We start from the raw sequence: 15,827 nt of genomic DNA, 5'->3' as shown, positions 1-15,827 counted from the left end.
GTGACACAGAGACGCACACACAATCACAGCTGCAGCACACACACTCTGAAATGCAGGTGTAGAGCAGCGTGTAGTTGTGACTCTGTCTCTCCCTCTGCCTCTCTCTCAGGATTACGAGCGGAGGCTGCGCTTGTTGAGCCTGGATGATATGGAGCGGCTGGCAACCTGCATGCTTCACCCTGAGGCTGTGGAGTGCATGGAGCTGTCCTTCCTGGACTGAGGAATACTGCTCTGCCCTCTCCACCTCTCCCCTCTCTTCTCCCCTCTCCCCTCTCTCCTCTCCTCTGTACTCTCTCCTCCCACTGTCCTCTTCTCTCCTTACTTTGTTTAAAAGAATAGAAGCACACCCAGTGAGCAAGGCATTGAGCAGCCCCACATCCCGCTTCACAATACCGCTACATATTGACTGACTGTTCGCATTGTGTGTGTTTGGTAAGACAAACCACATTTTCTACTTCTACTTTCTACGATTGGGCAAGTCAGCGGTTGTTTGATAACAGAACATAAAACATCACAGAGTGGGTTGAACTGCATTGCTGCAAACCAAGGCCCTTTAAAATGTGTACCTTCCCAGCTCAGGTATTGCTGAGGTAAAGAGACACTTCCTACAGGAGGACAGGACGTTGTCAAGGAGGGGATGTCGTCACGTGTCCTGAGGGCTTTCTTAAAAGCGTACGTTTTTACTGCCTTTTAGCTCTTGAGCATAATAATCTCAATCCCGTTTGAAATGACACTAAGTGCATTTGCATGGTGCAGATGAGGGATGTCGCTTCACTCGAGGCTTGTGTACTGATGAAGATGTAGTTTCAGTGTTTAATGCTTATCCCCTCAGTGTGTGTCTGTATGTTCTTGTCTCTTGACAGGTCTGTGAGGATGAGAAGGTCTCCACAGTCTGGAGTCTGGTCTCTGACAGGCTCAACATACCTGTCAATCAACAGGGACTCCTCTACAAAGGCAAGGCGCTGGCAGGTAGGCTGAACAGCACAGCACAGCACAGCACAGCTCAGCACTCAGTTAAAAAGCATGCATGTTATTCTACATATATCTATTAACAGTAACACCTGCAAACAAAGTGTTTTCAGTCTTTTATCATCATTGAGTTGCATGAAGTGTTTTAACCCTATGCTGCCTACGGGGAATAAACATATCCGGTCATAAACATGAACACTTTCTGTTTAAACACTTGTAGTTTTGGAACCTTAAATCAGAAATGAAAACCCAATACACCTACAGAAAGGCATTAAGTAGATCTTTCCATTGATGTAATTTATTTTGTTGTGGGGTGATTTTATTTTCATATGAGCTACACCTCCCAAAAAATTATCGAAATATGAAAAATAATAAATAATATTTTTAAAAATGGTCAATTTCAACCTCTTTCCAAGTGTTATATAAAAAAAACAAACTTAAAGAGTATATTGTAGCTGCACAATTTTCCAAGGAATTCAAATCTGAAATCAGAATTGAAGTATCTTGAACAGTTGCAGAGCTAGATAAGGTTTTGCAATGCCTAGTATTTTACAAAAATCAACCTCCGAAATGGCAAAGGCAGACCAGGGTTAAAACTTGGCAAAAAGTGAGACTGGAAACACTATTGCCCTGTTTGAGATACAATTATATTTCAGTACAAAAATAAAGAAACAACACACAAGTTATCAAGTAAAATGTTTAATTTTTTTATTTGAAAAAAAAAGTATATTACAAATAAAACTTTGAAATTAAGAATTTTATTTGGGAGGGAGGGAGACAAAAAAAATAAAACCTTCCACATTGTGCTGTATATATTTATTATCAAAACTACCCTGCAGTTGAAGTGCAGGGCTGGGGCTCCTCCAAACCACTCTCCTCCTCATCCTCCTGCAGCAGCTCTTCATCAAGGAGGTCAGCCTCCATGGTGTACATGCCCTCGATCTCTTCCTCAGTCAGGGCCCTCCTCCTCTTCAGTGACTGAACCACATGCTAGAGCTGATTGTCTCCATCCATTTTCTGGCTTACACACACCCACATAAAACATTAAAATAAATACCAATTAATAATAATAATAATAATAATAATAATAATAATAATATTAATACTAATATTAAAATTCTGCTCCATCCTTTTTCACACACATAAAAAAGTAAACAAGTAATAAAATACATGGCTAAATAATAATAGTGACAACAGCTAAATAATGTTTTCTGTTCTTTACACACAGTAAACGAGTAATAAAATACATGGCTAAATAATAACTCCAGCTAAATGTCTTTGTTTTTTACATAGGCTACATACACAACGTAAAAATAAAAACTAAACAAGGTGTTTTCCTCATTCTTTTACACATCGAATAAAAAAAGTTAAAAAATAATAGATGCATAATTAAATAATAATAACGACTACAGAGAAATAACGAATCGACTAGAAAAAGTAAAACACAGACGTACACAAACGCCTAACTTTGCATCACATGCGATAGACCTGTTAGTTTTGCCTTCTCTCCTGAGGAAAAACAAGTCTAAAATAAAAACGTATGTGAAACTAACTATAAGAAAGATGTTTAAAAAAACAAACAAACAAACAAAACGAAACGTGGTGTTGGTACAGTAGCTCCTCTCGTCTACAGCGGTCATGAAGTTAGCCCTGCCCAGCAAGCAAGCGAGCACACGAGACACAGCGAAAACAAAACAAAAATAAACACTGCAGATGTACTCGGCACAAAAAAACAATATCAAGTTGAAAAAAAAAACAACAACAATATGGTTAATTAGCCCAAGTACCTCCCGTTTAGATGATATGTAGATTAGCACTCTTGGGATTGTAAAACTGGAGATACAGAGCTTCGACTCTGCTGTGCACTCAGTCACAATGGCGCCAGCAGAGACTCGCCCTTGTAATCAAAATATTATATGTCCCGCCCACCCTAGCCCTAAACCAATGGTATCATGACAAGCCCCGTAGTCATGGCTATGACTCATACTTTAAAAAAACAAAATTGCTGATTGGACGGCAGAGATATGACGTGTTTTGTCATCGTAACAAAAGTTATGAAATTACACCGAGTCAGCAGCTAAGAGTTAATCTACCTGGTCTTGAATCTCTCCTGTTTCTCCCCCTCCCTCTCTCTCTCTCTCTCAGATGAGCACAGACTGTCACACGACTCCATCGCTCCCGATTCCAAGCTGAACTCGTTGTGACGCCCCCAACAGAGAAAGTGTCACCCGAGCAAGAACAGCACTCCGTGTCACCCCTCCTCTCAGACCTCACCCCTCACCCTCGTCACACCCCTCCTCTCACCCCTCGCCTCACCCCTCCTGTCACCCCTCGCCCTTCCTCTCACCCCTCGTCTCGCCCCTCCTCTCACACCTCCTCTCACGCCTCGCCTCACCCCGGGTCAGTGTGGCACAGCCTGTCTGCTCTTCTGAACAAACACTTCAGCCCTGCCGACGCAGTGAGAGTCTGGAGCAGCAACACAAGGTAACCTGAACACAGTAAACACACACACTGCTATATACACACACACACACAGACACACAGTGAGAGTCTGGAGCAGCTACACAAGGTAACCTGAATACAATAAAAACACACACTGCTATATACACACACACACACACACACACACAGTGAGAGTCTGGAGCAGCTACACGAGGTAACCTGAACACAATAAACACACACACACACACACAGTGAGAGTCTGGAGCAGCTACACGAGGTAACCTGAACACAATAAACACACACTGCTATATATACACACACACACAGACACACAGTGAGAGTCTGGAGCAGCTACACAAGGTAACCTGAACACAATAAACACACACACAAACAGACACACGCAGTGAGAGGCTGGAGCAGCTACACAAGATAAATTGAACACAATAAACACTGCTACACACACAATCCTAGCTGCAGCACATGCACAATGTTATACAGACACACACAGACACAGCTGTACAGTGACACAGAGATGCACACACACTCTGAAATGCAGGTGTAGAGCAGCGTGTAGTTGTGACTCTGTGTCTCTCCCTCTGCCTCTCTCTCAGGATTACGAGCGGAGGCTGTGCTTGTTGAGCCTGGATGATATGGAGCGGCTGGCGACCCGCATGCTTCACCCTGAGGCTGGGGAGTGCATGGAGCTGTCCTTCCTGGACTGAGGAATACTGCTGCTGCCCTCTCCACCTCTCCCCTCTCCACCCTCTTCTCCTCCCCCTCTCCCCTCTCTCTCCTCTCCTCTTTACTCTCTGCTCCCCCTCTCCTCTCCTTACTTTGTTTAAAAGAATAGAAGCACACCCAGTGAGCAAGGCATTGAGCAGCCCCACATCCCGCTTCACAATACCGCTACATATTGACTGACTGTTCGCATCGTGTGTGTTTGGTAAGACAAACCACATTTTCTCCTTTCTGCTATTTTAAAAGGAGCCCAGTTTGGTGCAGGAGGCTTGTGGGTAACAGAGTGTGTTTTTGCTGGGGACTGCAGCCCTTCCATTACCATTGCTCGTAGAGGGGAGATTGTTTTACTTTCAAGCCTTTTTCTTTAATAAATCCGGACGTTTGGAAATACATACTGTGTGGACGTTTCCCTTCTTCATGGCTCCATGCAGCATCCTGTCACACAACAAGCCCTGAAAGGGGATCCATACATATTTATTCTCAATCACCAGGCAGTAATCGCAGCTACAATACAGACACACAACGTGGCACTTTTATTGGCTGAAACTTTAAACTACGACTAGAAGCCTCTGAAGCCTTTTCATGGCCCTCCACCTGTCCTTGATCAGAACGCTGTCCTTCCTCTAAGGGGTCGCTTTCCATGCTAATCTTCCGTTTCCTCTGCAGAAAGGACAGGACAGTGTTCACAGAGCTCCCTTCACTCCCGCAAAGCCAAGACATCCAGGCTCTTGTGCTGCTTTGCTCCCCAGCGCCCGAGTGCTTGCTGGCAGTGCTGAGGCACGCTCACCCTGAACAGCAGCGCTAGCTTTGCCTATTGAGGAAGGCTTGGCGCTCCCGTTGGTTCATCAGTAATAATGATTTAGTGGAGACAGTACAGTGCTCGGGGGGGATGAAAGTTTACATCAGAATAGAAACTTTGCACAAAGTCAACCTGCTGGAAGTGGAATCATTTCTGCTGCGCAGCTTCAGATTCCACAGCTTGACGAGGAACACAATATAAAAAACACATGTTCCTCTGGAAGCCACACAGTTATTATATATATGATTAGTGTTAACACTCATAGCATTGACCTGGTATCCCTGGTATTTACCTCCGAGCCCTGCTGTGTAACAGGGGTGTTTCATAATCCCTCCTCTCTTCAGTGGCATGAAAGACTGCAACTGTGCAGTCAGCGCCAGGATTCTCAACTCCTGCAGTGCGACCTCTGACAAGGGAAGTGAACCTCATATACAAGGTTAGACAGCAAGGCAGTCACAAGCACACAGGTGGTGCAGTGGGCTAGTTCACTAGCATGCTGTGCTGCTTACCTTGGGGGACTGAGTTCAAATCCAGGTGAGTTCCTCCTTTGTTTTCAAAGACTTGGTTAATTTCTTATATAAGACAATGAAAAAGCAGACTACTCCGTGGAAGTAAGATGGACTGGGTTCAAATCCAGGCGAGTTCTTTGCTTGTTTCAAAGAATGTGTTAATTGAGCTTATATATAGTGTGAACCAAAGCATTCCTGTGGGAGCTGGTGGCGCAGTGGCTATGCTGATGGCCTTCTCTCCCTGAAGTCGGTGGTTCGAATCCTGGTCCCGGAGGCGAGTTCCTGAGGTAAGTAATGCTGTTGGTTGTGAGTCATGGTGGTGGTTGTAAATCTGGGTGTTGACTGTAAGTAATGATGCAGGTTGTAACTAACGATGTTGGTTGTGTCTCCACAGACGGAGGAGGGCCGTGTGCCCTGAAGAGGAGCCAGAAGAGGATGAAGAGGGGGCTTGGGCCCCCGGCCGCGGGGGGAGTGGAAGACGGGGGTGTTGGTACCATGGGGGGGAGGAAAAGCAGGGAGGTGTAAACATGGGGGAGCAGGCAGGGATGTTACCTTGCCCTTTTGCCCTGCAATGGGCCTGCAATGATCAGCTGAGCGCTAGAGATGATTCTAGGACATAAGAGATCTTAACGCTCCCTGTCAGATGGCAGGGCAAAAGGAATATCCCTGCCTGCTCCCCCATGTTTACACCACCTCCTTCTTTTCCTCCTCTCTGGTACCAACACCCCCATCTTCCACTCCCCCCACAGCCGGGGGCCCCAGCCCCCTCTTCATCCTCTTCCGGCTCCTCTTCAGGGCACACTGCCCTCCTCCGTCTGTGGAGACACAACCAACATCGTTAGTTACAACCTGCATCATTACTTACAGTCAACACCCAGATTTACAACCACCACCATGACTCACAACCAACAGCATTACTTACCTCAGGAACTCGCCTCCGGGACCAGGATTCGAACCACCGTCTTCAGGGAGAGAAGGCCATCAGCATAGCCACTGCGCCACCAGCTCCCACAGGAATGCTTTGGTTCACACTATATATAAGCTCAATTAACACATTCTTTGAAACAAGCAAAGAACTCGCCTGGATTTGAACCCAGTCCATCTTACTTCCACGGAGTAGTCTGCTTTTTCATTGTCTTATATAAGAAATTAACCAAGTCTTTGAAAACAAACAAGGAACTCACCGGGATTTGATCCCAGTCCCCCAATGTGAACAGCACTGCATGCTAGTGAACAAGCCCACTGCACCACCTGTCTGCTCGTGACAACCCAGCTTTGCACAGAAGCCCTTATATCATCCTCTTTATATTATTTGTATGCTTAGACCACTGACCCCTTGTCCTGTTACGTAAACACAAATCTATCAAAATAGGTAAAGTGTTTGAAAATGAAAAGGAAACACCTGCCCCGGGTTTGAACCCGCTACCCAGGGAATCACGGGTCTCTGCTCTACCAACAGAGCTATCCAGCTGACTGGTGCTGATGTTGTTTGAAACACATTATTACATTGTGTGGTGAGGACCTGGGGGCTAAGAGGTGATTCTTAGCTTTGTTTAATTTGTGATGAACTGGATTCAAAACCAAACCTTATAAACAGGTAAGTTTAATAATATTTTTGAAATCAATAGATTAACACTTGTGCTTTACATGTGACTTGAACCAACAACCTTGGAAGTCAGAGTCCAGTGCTCTACCAACTGAGCCAGCCAGAGAGCTGCTTTTTCCTTCTGTCAAATGACCTCCAGTACATTAACTAATAATTTGTACAAAATGCAGATCATTGGAAATATCCAATAAAAGAGTCACTTCTATCAATCTGCAGCTTGGATTTGATCCCAGTCTCTCAAGGTAAAGAGCATTTAGGCACAGGGACCGCCCCCACTGCACCACCTAGCAGCTGTCCTTGATGTTAGGTTTACATTGCCTACAAGGCAAATTAACCAACTTGAATAAAAAAACTACCGTGAGCAGGGTTTGAACCACCAGCCCTGGAAATCAGGGCCCTGTACTCTACCAACTGAGCCATTCTGCCAGCTGTACCACTGCACTCATTTGTGACTTGAACTGGCCTAATGATCTGTACAACAGAGTTGATTACTGCCTTGAAAATATCCAATAAAAGGGTCACTTCTGTTGTATCTGACAGATTCAAACAAACAGACGCTGTGGAGAAACAAAACCAGCACACAACACAAGGCTTTAAACACAATTCTGGTGTTCATTTATCATTTCTCTTAATCAAAGGACATCAGCAATGCTGTGCCATTGCATTGTGGGTCTGGTTTCAAACTCAGTTCACATGCCCTGTGAGCTGGCTTTGAACCCAGACCTCCAAGGGGAAAGGTAGGAAGAGCTAGTGAACCAGCCCACTGCACCACCTAACTGCTTGTGACAGTCTAGCACTCTAACCTGGTATATGAGATTCAATTCCCTTGTCAGACCACACACACACACACACACACACACACACACACACACACACACACACACACACACACACACACACACACACACACACACACACACACACACACACACACACACACACACACACACACACACACACACAGACACAGACACAGACACACAGACAGAGTTGCATGCCACTGAAGAGAGGAGGGATTATCAAACCCAACCCTATTATACAGTAGCTCCATAAGCTAAATTAAACAATATTTCTGAGTAAATCGCCCTGGATAAGGAATCTGCTAAGAAATAAATAATAATAAATAGACAAAAAAGACTTAATTTCTTATATTATTTCTTAATCCAGAAGAAACACAATTACAACTTAAAAAAATAAATAAAAATCTGTGTTGAAGTATTTGTGTTGGGGTTGTTCATTTTAAATGCAGTGTGTTTACAATTACCAGTTCTAGATTAAACAGCAGAAATAATTTTACGGGCTTGCCAGACCCAAGAGCCTTTTCATTTCACAGGCTAGCAGCCCCTGGCCTTAAAAAAAGAAATGCTGCTGCTGTTCTCCTAGGTTCTGCTTTTATAAGCTGGCATCTCTGCATTGTTAACGAGCTTATTTTTATCAGAGCGATGTCATTTTTCACAGTTTTGGTCGCTCAGCTTTCACGGGCAGTTTCTCTTCCCAAGCTCCAGAGGTTCACAGTGAAAACTGCGAACGCTATCTTCACAAACAGCGACAGACGGGCCAATCGGGGCAGGGACGTCGCAAACGCGCTCGAGTCATGCGGAGCCGGCGCCACGGAGGCGCTCGGCTCCCTCCAGTGGACACGCAGCGGTACTGCAGTCGGGAGGCGCTGGAAGATTATTTGATGAATTCCTTACCGATGCGGCTATCTCGTGGAGAGAAAGTGGAACGGTTACGTCATGTCCTAAACAATCTGATTGGATAAAAGACAAGTCACAAATTAAATGACTTCTGATTGGCGAACGCAGTTAGCGAATCAAAAGTTAGAAATGCGTTACCTAATTTGTATAGACCCTATAGCTGTCCAAGGTGCGCACCTGTTTAAAAATATACATTTATTATTAATAAAACATTTTTTAGTACACGTGTCCACGTCAGTATTTTAATAATATTATATTTTCATGCTTCTAGTGAAGAATTGTTTTACTGTCAGTCATATTTTAAAACGGGAGGTTTCGAAATAACCAAAGAAAACAACGATTCTAAACCGGAACGTGCGTGAAGGAATCAACTGTAGTTCTCTTTTATAGCGGTTTAAAATGTATCTGAAAGTATATACGGGTGTTTGCAATAATTTAATCACAGACGTAGAAATATAACCAAGATTCACGACGACCATTGTATTGATAGAGCAGTTCTTTAAATAAAAGAGCAGCGTCAGTTTTGGAAATGTCACATTTTATATTTGTGTCAGTTTTTAGTTAAGTAAATTGGAAAACTACAAGCGGCGTGTATTTCAGTATGCTAACGTGACGTTTTTCAGCAGGTTTCATTTGATTTTATGAAGCAGAATTAGTTAACACTCAATTCAACCCCTCGACAGCAGTTCTACCAAATGTCCACACGAGGGCAGCATTGGCTAGGAAATGAAAGCTAAAGCCTCGTCTGTCTCCCTGAAGTTCGCTACCAATTGTAAAGAGCAGAGGACAGCTCAGCCGGAGGCGTGTGTCTGTGTGAAACGACTGTATTTCATGTGATAAGTTTGTGGAAGAAAGACGCCATGTGAGGAGGCGTTTGCTATTGTTTTACACAGACTACGAGGGACAGCGCTCGTTAAACCAGGTGAGTGCATCTCGTTTACTTTGTTTATTATTCAGTGCAGCGGTTGTTTTTGAATCCCGCATTTTTAATAACAAATGGCCGTCCGGACCCGCTTGTGACTGTTTGCTGAGTGGCTTTTAATAATGTGTTTGTCTTTGTGAGCTCTGATCAGCAGGGTGCGGTTTGACGGGGGTGTGATTCCCCCGGCTATATTGACTGGGGGTCATCTTTATTGTTTATAATCGCACGTTGTCATTGCATTTTAGCTCATGAGCATAATAATCTCAATCCCGTTTGAAATGACACTAAATGCATTTGCATGGTGGCAGATGAGGGATGTCACTTCACTCGAGGCTTGTGTACTGATGAAGATGTAGTTTCAGTGTTTAATGCTCATCCCCTCAATGTGTGTCTGTGTGTTCTTGTCTCTTGACAGGTCTGTGAGGATGAGAAGGTCTCCACAGTCTGGAGTCTGGTCTCTGACAGGCTCAACATACCTGTCAATCAACAGGGACTCCTCTACAAAGGCAAGGCGCTGGCAGGTAGGCTGAACAGCACAGCACAGCACAGCACAGCTCACCCCTCCTCTTACCCCTCGCCTCACCCCTCCTCTCACTCCTCGCCTCAAACCCGGGTCAGTGTGGCACAGCCTGCCTGCTCTTCTGAACAAACACTTCAGCCCTGCCGACGCAGTGAGAGTCTGGAGCAGCAACACAAGGTAACCTGAACACAATAAACACACACACACACACACACACACACACAGTGAGAGTCTGGAGCAGCTACACAAGGTAAATTGAACACAATAAACACAGACACTGCTACACACACACACACACACAGACACACACACACAGTGAGTCTGGAGCAGCTACACAAGATAAATTGAACACAATAAACACTGCTACACACACAATCCTAGCTGCAGCACATGCACACTATTATACAAACACACACAGACACAGCTGTACAGTGACACAGAGACGCACACACAATCACAGCTGCAGCACACACACTCTGAAATGCAGGTGTAGAGCAGCGTGTAGTTGTGACTCTGTCTCTCCCTCTGCCTCTCTCTCAGGATTACGAGCGGAGGCTGCGCTTGTTGAGCCTGGATGATATGGAGCGGCTGGCAACCTGCATGCTTCACCCTGAGGCTGTGGAGTGCATGGAGCTGTCCTTCCTGGACTGAGGAATACTGCTCTGCCCTCTCCACCTCTCCCCTCTCTTCTCCCCTCTCCCCTCTCTCCTCTCCTCTGTACTCTCTCCTCCCACTGTCCTCTTCTCTCCTTACTTTGTTTAAAAGAATAGAAGCACACCCAGTGAGCAAGGCATAGAGCAGCCCCACATCCCGCTTCACAATACCGCTACATATTGACTGACGGTTCGCATTGTGTGTGTTTGGTAAGACAAACCACATTTTCTACTTCTACTTTCTACGATTGGGCAAGTCAGCGGTTGTTTGATAACAGAACATAAAACATCACAGAGTGGGTTGAACTGCATTGCTGCAAACCAAGGCCCTTTAAAATGTGTACCTTCCCAGCTCAGGTATTGCTGAGGTAAAGAGACACTTCCTACAGGAGGACAGGACGTTGTCAAGGAGGGGATGTCGTCACGTGTCCTGAGGGCTTTCTTAAAAGCGTACGTTGTTACTGCCTTTTAGCTCTTGAGCATAATAATCTCAATCCCGTTTGAAATGACACTAAGTGCATTTGCATGGTGCAGATGAGGGATGTCGCTTCACTCGAGGCTTGTGTACTGATGAAGATGTAGTTTCAGTGTTTAATGCTTATCCCCTCAGTGTGTGTCTGTATGTTCTTGTCTCTTGACAGGTCTGTGAGGATGAGAAGGTCTCCACAGTCTGGAGTCTGGTCTCTGACAGGCTCAACATACCTGTCAATCAACAGGGACTCCTCTACAAAGGCAAGGCGCTGGCAGGTAGGCTGAACAGCACAGCACAGCACAGCTCAGCACTCAGTTAAAAAGGATGCATGTTATTCTACATATATCTATTAACAGTAACACCTGCAAACAAAGTGTTTTCAGTCTTTTATCATCATTGAGTTGCATGAAGTGTTTTAACCCTATGCTGCCTACGGGGAATAAACATATCCGGTCATAAACATGAACACTTTCTGTTTAAACACTTGTAGTTTTGGAACCTTAAATCAGAAATGAAAACCCAATACACCTACAGAAAGGCATTAAGTAGATCTTTCCATTGATGTAATTTATTTTGTTGTGGGGTGATTTTATTTTCATATGAGCTACACCTCCCAAAAAATTATCGAAATATGAAAAATAATAAATAATATTTTTAAAAATGGTCAATTTCAACCTCTTTCCAAGTGTTATATCAAAAAAACAAACTTAAAGAGTATATTGTAGCTGCACAATTTTCCAAGGAATTCAAATCTGAAATCAGAATTGAAGTATCTTGAACAGTTGCAGAGCTAGATAAGGTTTTGCAATGCCTAGTATTTTACAAAAATCAACCTCCGAAATGGCAAAGGCAGACCAGGGTTAAAACTTGGCAAAAAGTGAGACTGGAAACACTATTGCCCTGTTTGAGATACAATTATATTTCAGTACAAAAATAAAGAAACAACACACAAGTTATCAAGTAAAATGTTTAATTTTTTTATTTGAAAAAAAAAGTATATTACAAATAAAACTTTGAAATTAAGAATTTTATTTGGGAGGGAGGGAGACAAAAAAAATAAAACCTTCCACATTGTGCTGTATATATTTATTATCAAAACTACCCTGCAGTTGAAGTGCAGGGCTGGGGCTCCTCCAAACCACTCTCCTCCTCATCCTCCTGCAGCAGCTCTTCATCAAGGAGGTCAGCCTCCATGGTGTACATGCCCTCGATCTCTTCCTCAGTCAGGGCCCTCCTCCTCTTCAGTGACTGAACCACATGCTAGAGCTGATTGTCTCCATCCATTTTCTGGCTTACACACACCCACATAAAACATTAAAATAAATACCAATTAATAATAATAATAATAATAATAATAATAATATTAATACTAATATTAAAATTCTGCTCCATCCTTTTTCACACACATAAAAAAGTAAACAAGTAATAAAATACATGGCTAAATAATAATAGTGACAACAGCTAAATAATGTTTTCTGTTCTTTACACACAGTAAACGAGTAATAAAATACATGGCTAAATAATAACTCCAGCTAAATGTCTTTGTTTTTTACATAGGCTACATACACAACGTAAAAATAAAAACTAAACAAGGTGTTTTCCTCATTCTTTTACACATCGAATAAAAAAAGTTAAAAAATAATAGATGCATAATTAAATAATAATAACGACTACAGAGAAATAACGAATCGACTAGAAAAAGTAAAACACAGACGTACACAAACGCCTAACTTTGCATCACATGCGATAGACCTGTTAGTTTTGCCTTCTCTCCTGAGGAAAAACAAGTCTAAAATAAAAACGTATGTGAAACTAACTATAAGAAAGATGTTTAAAAAAACAAACAAACAAACAAAACGAAACGTGGTGTTGGTACAGTAGCTCCTCTCGTCTACAGCGGTCATGAAGTTAGCCCTGCCCAGCAAGCAAGCGAGCACACGAGACACAGCGAAAACAAAACAAAAATAAACACTGCAGATGTACTCGGCACAAAAAAACAATATCAAGTTGAAAAAAAAAACAACAACAATATGGTTAATTAGCCCAAGTACCTCCCGTTTAGATGATATGTAGATTAGCACTCTTGGGATTGTAAAACTGGAGATACAGAGCTTCGACTCTGCTGTGCACTCAGTCACAATGGCGCCAGCAGAGACTCGCCCTTGTAATCAAAATATTATATGTCCCGCCCACCCTAGCCCTAAACCAATGGTATCATGACAAGCCCCGTAGTCATGGCTATGACTCATACTTTAAAAAAACAAAATTGCTGATTGGACGGCAGAGATATGACGTGTTTTGTCATCGTAACAAAAGTTATGAAATTACACCGAGTCAGCAGCTAAGAGTTAATCTACCTGGTCTTGAATCTCTCCTGTTTCTCCCCCTCCCTCTCTCTCTCTCTCTCAGATGAGCACAGACTGTCACACGACTCCATCGCTCCCGATTCCAAGCTGAACTCGTTGTGACGCCCCCAACAGAGAAAGTGTCACCCGAGCAAGAACAGCACTCCGTGTCACCCCTCCTCTCAGACCTCACCCCTCACCCTCGTCACACCCCTCCTCTCACCCCTCGCCTCACCCCTCCTGTCACCCCTCGCCCTTCCTCTCACCCCTCGTCTCGCCCCTCCTCTCACACCTCCTCTCACGCCTCGCCTCACCCCGGGTCAGTGTGGCACAGCCTGTCTGCTCTTCTGAACAAACACTTCAGCCCTGCCGACGCAGTGAGAGTCTGGAGCAGCAACACAAGGTAACCTGAACACAGTAAACACACACACTGCTATATACACACACACACACAGACACACAGTGAGAGTCTGGAGCAGCTACACAAGGTAACCTGAATACAATAAAAACACACACTGCTATATACACACACACACACACACACACACAGTGAGAGTCTGGAGCAGCTACACGAGGTAACCTGAACACAATAAACACACACACACACACACAGTGAGAGTCTGGAGCAGCTACACGAGGTAACCTGAACACAATAAACACACACTGCTATATATACACACACACACAGACACACAGTGAGAGTCTGGAGCAGCTACACAAGGTAACCTGAACACAATAAACACACACACAAACAGACACACGCAGTGAGAGGCTGGAGCAGCTACACAAGATAAATTGAACACAATAAACACTGCTACACACACAATCCTAGCTGCAGCACATGCACAATGTTATACAGACACACACAGACACAGCTGTACAGTGACACAGAGATGCACACACACTCTGAAATGCAGGTGTAGAGCAGCGTGTAGTTGTGACTCTGTGTCTCTCCCTCTGCCTCTCTCTCAGGATTACGAGCGGAGGCTGTGCTTGTTGAGCCTGGATGATATGGAGCGGCTGGCGACCCGCATGCTTCACCCTGAGGCTGGGGAGTGCATGGAGCTGTCCTTCCTGGACTGAGGAATACTGCTGCTGCCCTCTCCACCTCTCCCCTCTCCACCCTCTTCTCCTCCCCCTCTCCCCTCTCTCTCCTCTCCTCTTTACTCTCTGCTCCCCCTCTCCTCTCCTTACTTTGTTTAAAAGAATAGAAGCACACCCAGTGAGCAAGGCATTGAGCAGCCCCACATCCCGCTTCACAATACCGCTACATATTGACTGACTGTTCGCATCGTGTGTGTTTGGTAAGACAAACCACATTTTCTCCTTTCTGCTATTTTAAAAGGAGCCCAGTTTGGTGCAGGAGGCTTGTGGGTAACAGAGTGTGTTTTTGCTGGGGACTGCAGCCCTTCCATTACCATTGCTCGTAGAGGGGAGATTGTTTTACTTTCAAGCCTTTTTCTTTAATAAATCCGGACGTTTGGAAATACATACTGTGTGGACGTTTCCCTTCTTCATGGCTCCATGCAGCATCCTGTCACACAACAAGCCCTGAAAGGGGATCCATACATATTTATTCTCAATCACCAGGCAGTAATCCCAGCTACAATACAGACACACAACGTGTCACTTTTATTGGCTGGAACTTTAAACTACGACTAGAAGCCTCTGAAGCCTTTTCATGGCCCTCCACCTGTCCTTGATCAGAACGCTGTCCTTCCTCTAAGGGGTCGCTTTCCATGCTAATCTTCCGTTTCCTCTGCAGAAAGGACAGGACAGTGTTCACAGAGCTCCCTTCACTCCCGCAAAGCCAAGACATCCAGGCTCTTGTGCTGCTTTGCTCCCCAGCGCCCGAGTGCTTGCTGGCAGTGCTGAGGCACGCTCACCCTGAACAGCAGCGCTAGCTTTGCCTATTGAGGAAGGCTTGGCGCTCCCGTTGGTTCATCAGTAATAATGATTTAGTGGAGACAGTACAGTGCTCGGGGGGGATGAAAGTTTACATCAGAATAGAAACTTTGCACAAAGTCAACCTGCTGGAAGTGGAATCATTTCTGCTGCGCAGCTTCAGATTCCACAGCTTGACGAGGAACACAATATAAAAAACACATGTTCCTCTGGAAGCCACACAGTTATTATATATATGATTAGTGTTAAC

The 15,827-nt window shown here is 44.4% G+C and overlaps 2 long non-coding RNA genes across 2 annotated transcripts; both read left to right on the top strand.

Annotated features, from left to right (window-relative positions):
- Positions 1–1,165: 1,165 nt before the first annotated feature.
- LOC131705068 (uncharacterized) lies at positions 1,166–4,541 on the top strand. The gene is made up of 2 exons (XR_009310155.1): positions 1,166–3,453; positions 4,023–4,541. It is a non-coding gene; the product is annotated as an uncharacterized LOC131705068 (long non-coding RNA).
- Positions 4,542–12,085: 7,544 nt separating this feature from the next.
- On the top strand, positions 12,086–15,163 carry LOC131705062 (uncharacterized). Its single transcript, XR_009310152.1, has 2 exons — positions 12,086–14,075; positions 14,645–15,163. It is a non-coding gene; the product is annotated as an uncharacterized LOC131705062 (long non-coding RNA).
- The last annotated feature ends 664 nt before the right edge of the window (positions 15,164–15,827 follow it).

The sequence above is a fragment of the Acipenser ruthenus genome, chromosome 34 (genome assembly GCF_902713425.1).
Source record: "Acipenser ruthenus chromosome 34, fAciRut3.2 maternal haplotype, whole genome shotgun sequence".
NCBI classification, from domain to species: domain Eukaryota; kingdom Metazoa; phylum Chordata; class Actinopteri; order Acipenseriformes; family Acipenseridae; genus Acipenser; species Acipenser ruthenus.
The sequence above is the reverse complement of the archived record's forward strand: the minus strand, read 5'-3'. Positions and strand labels throughout refer to the sequence as shown.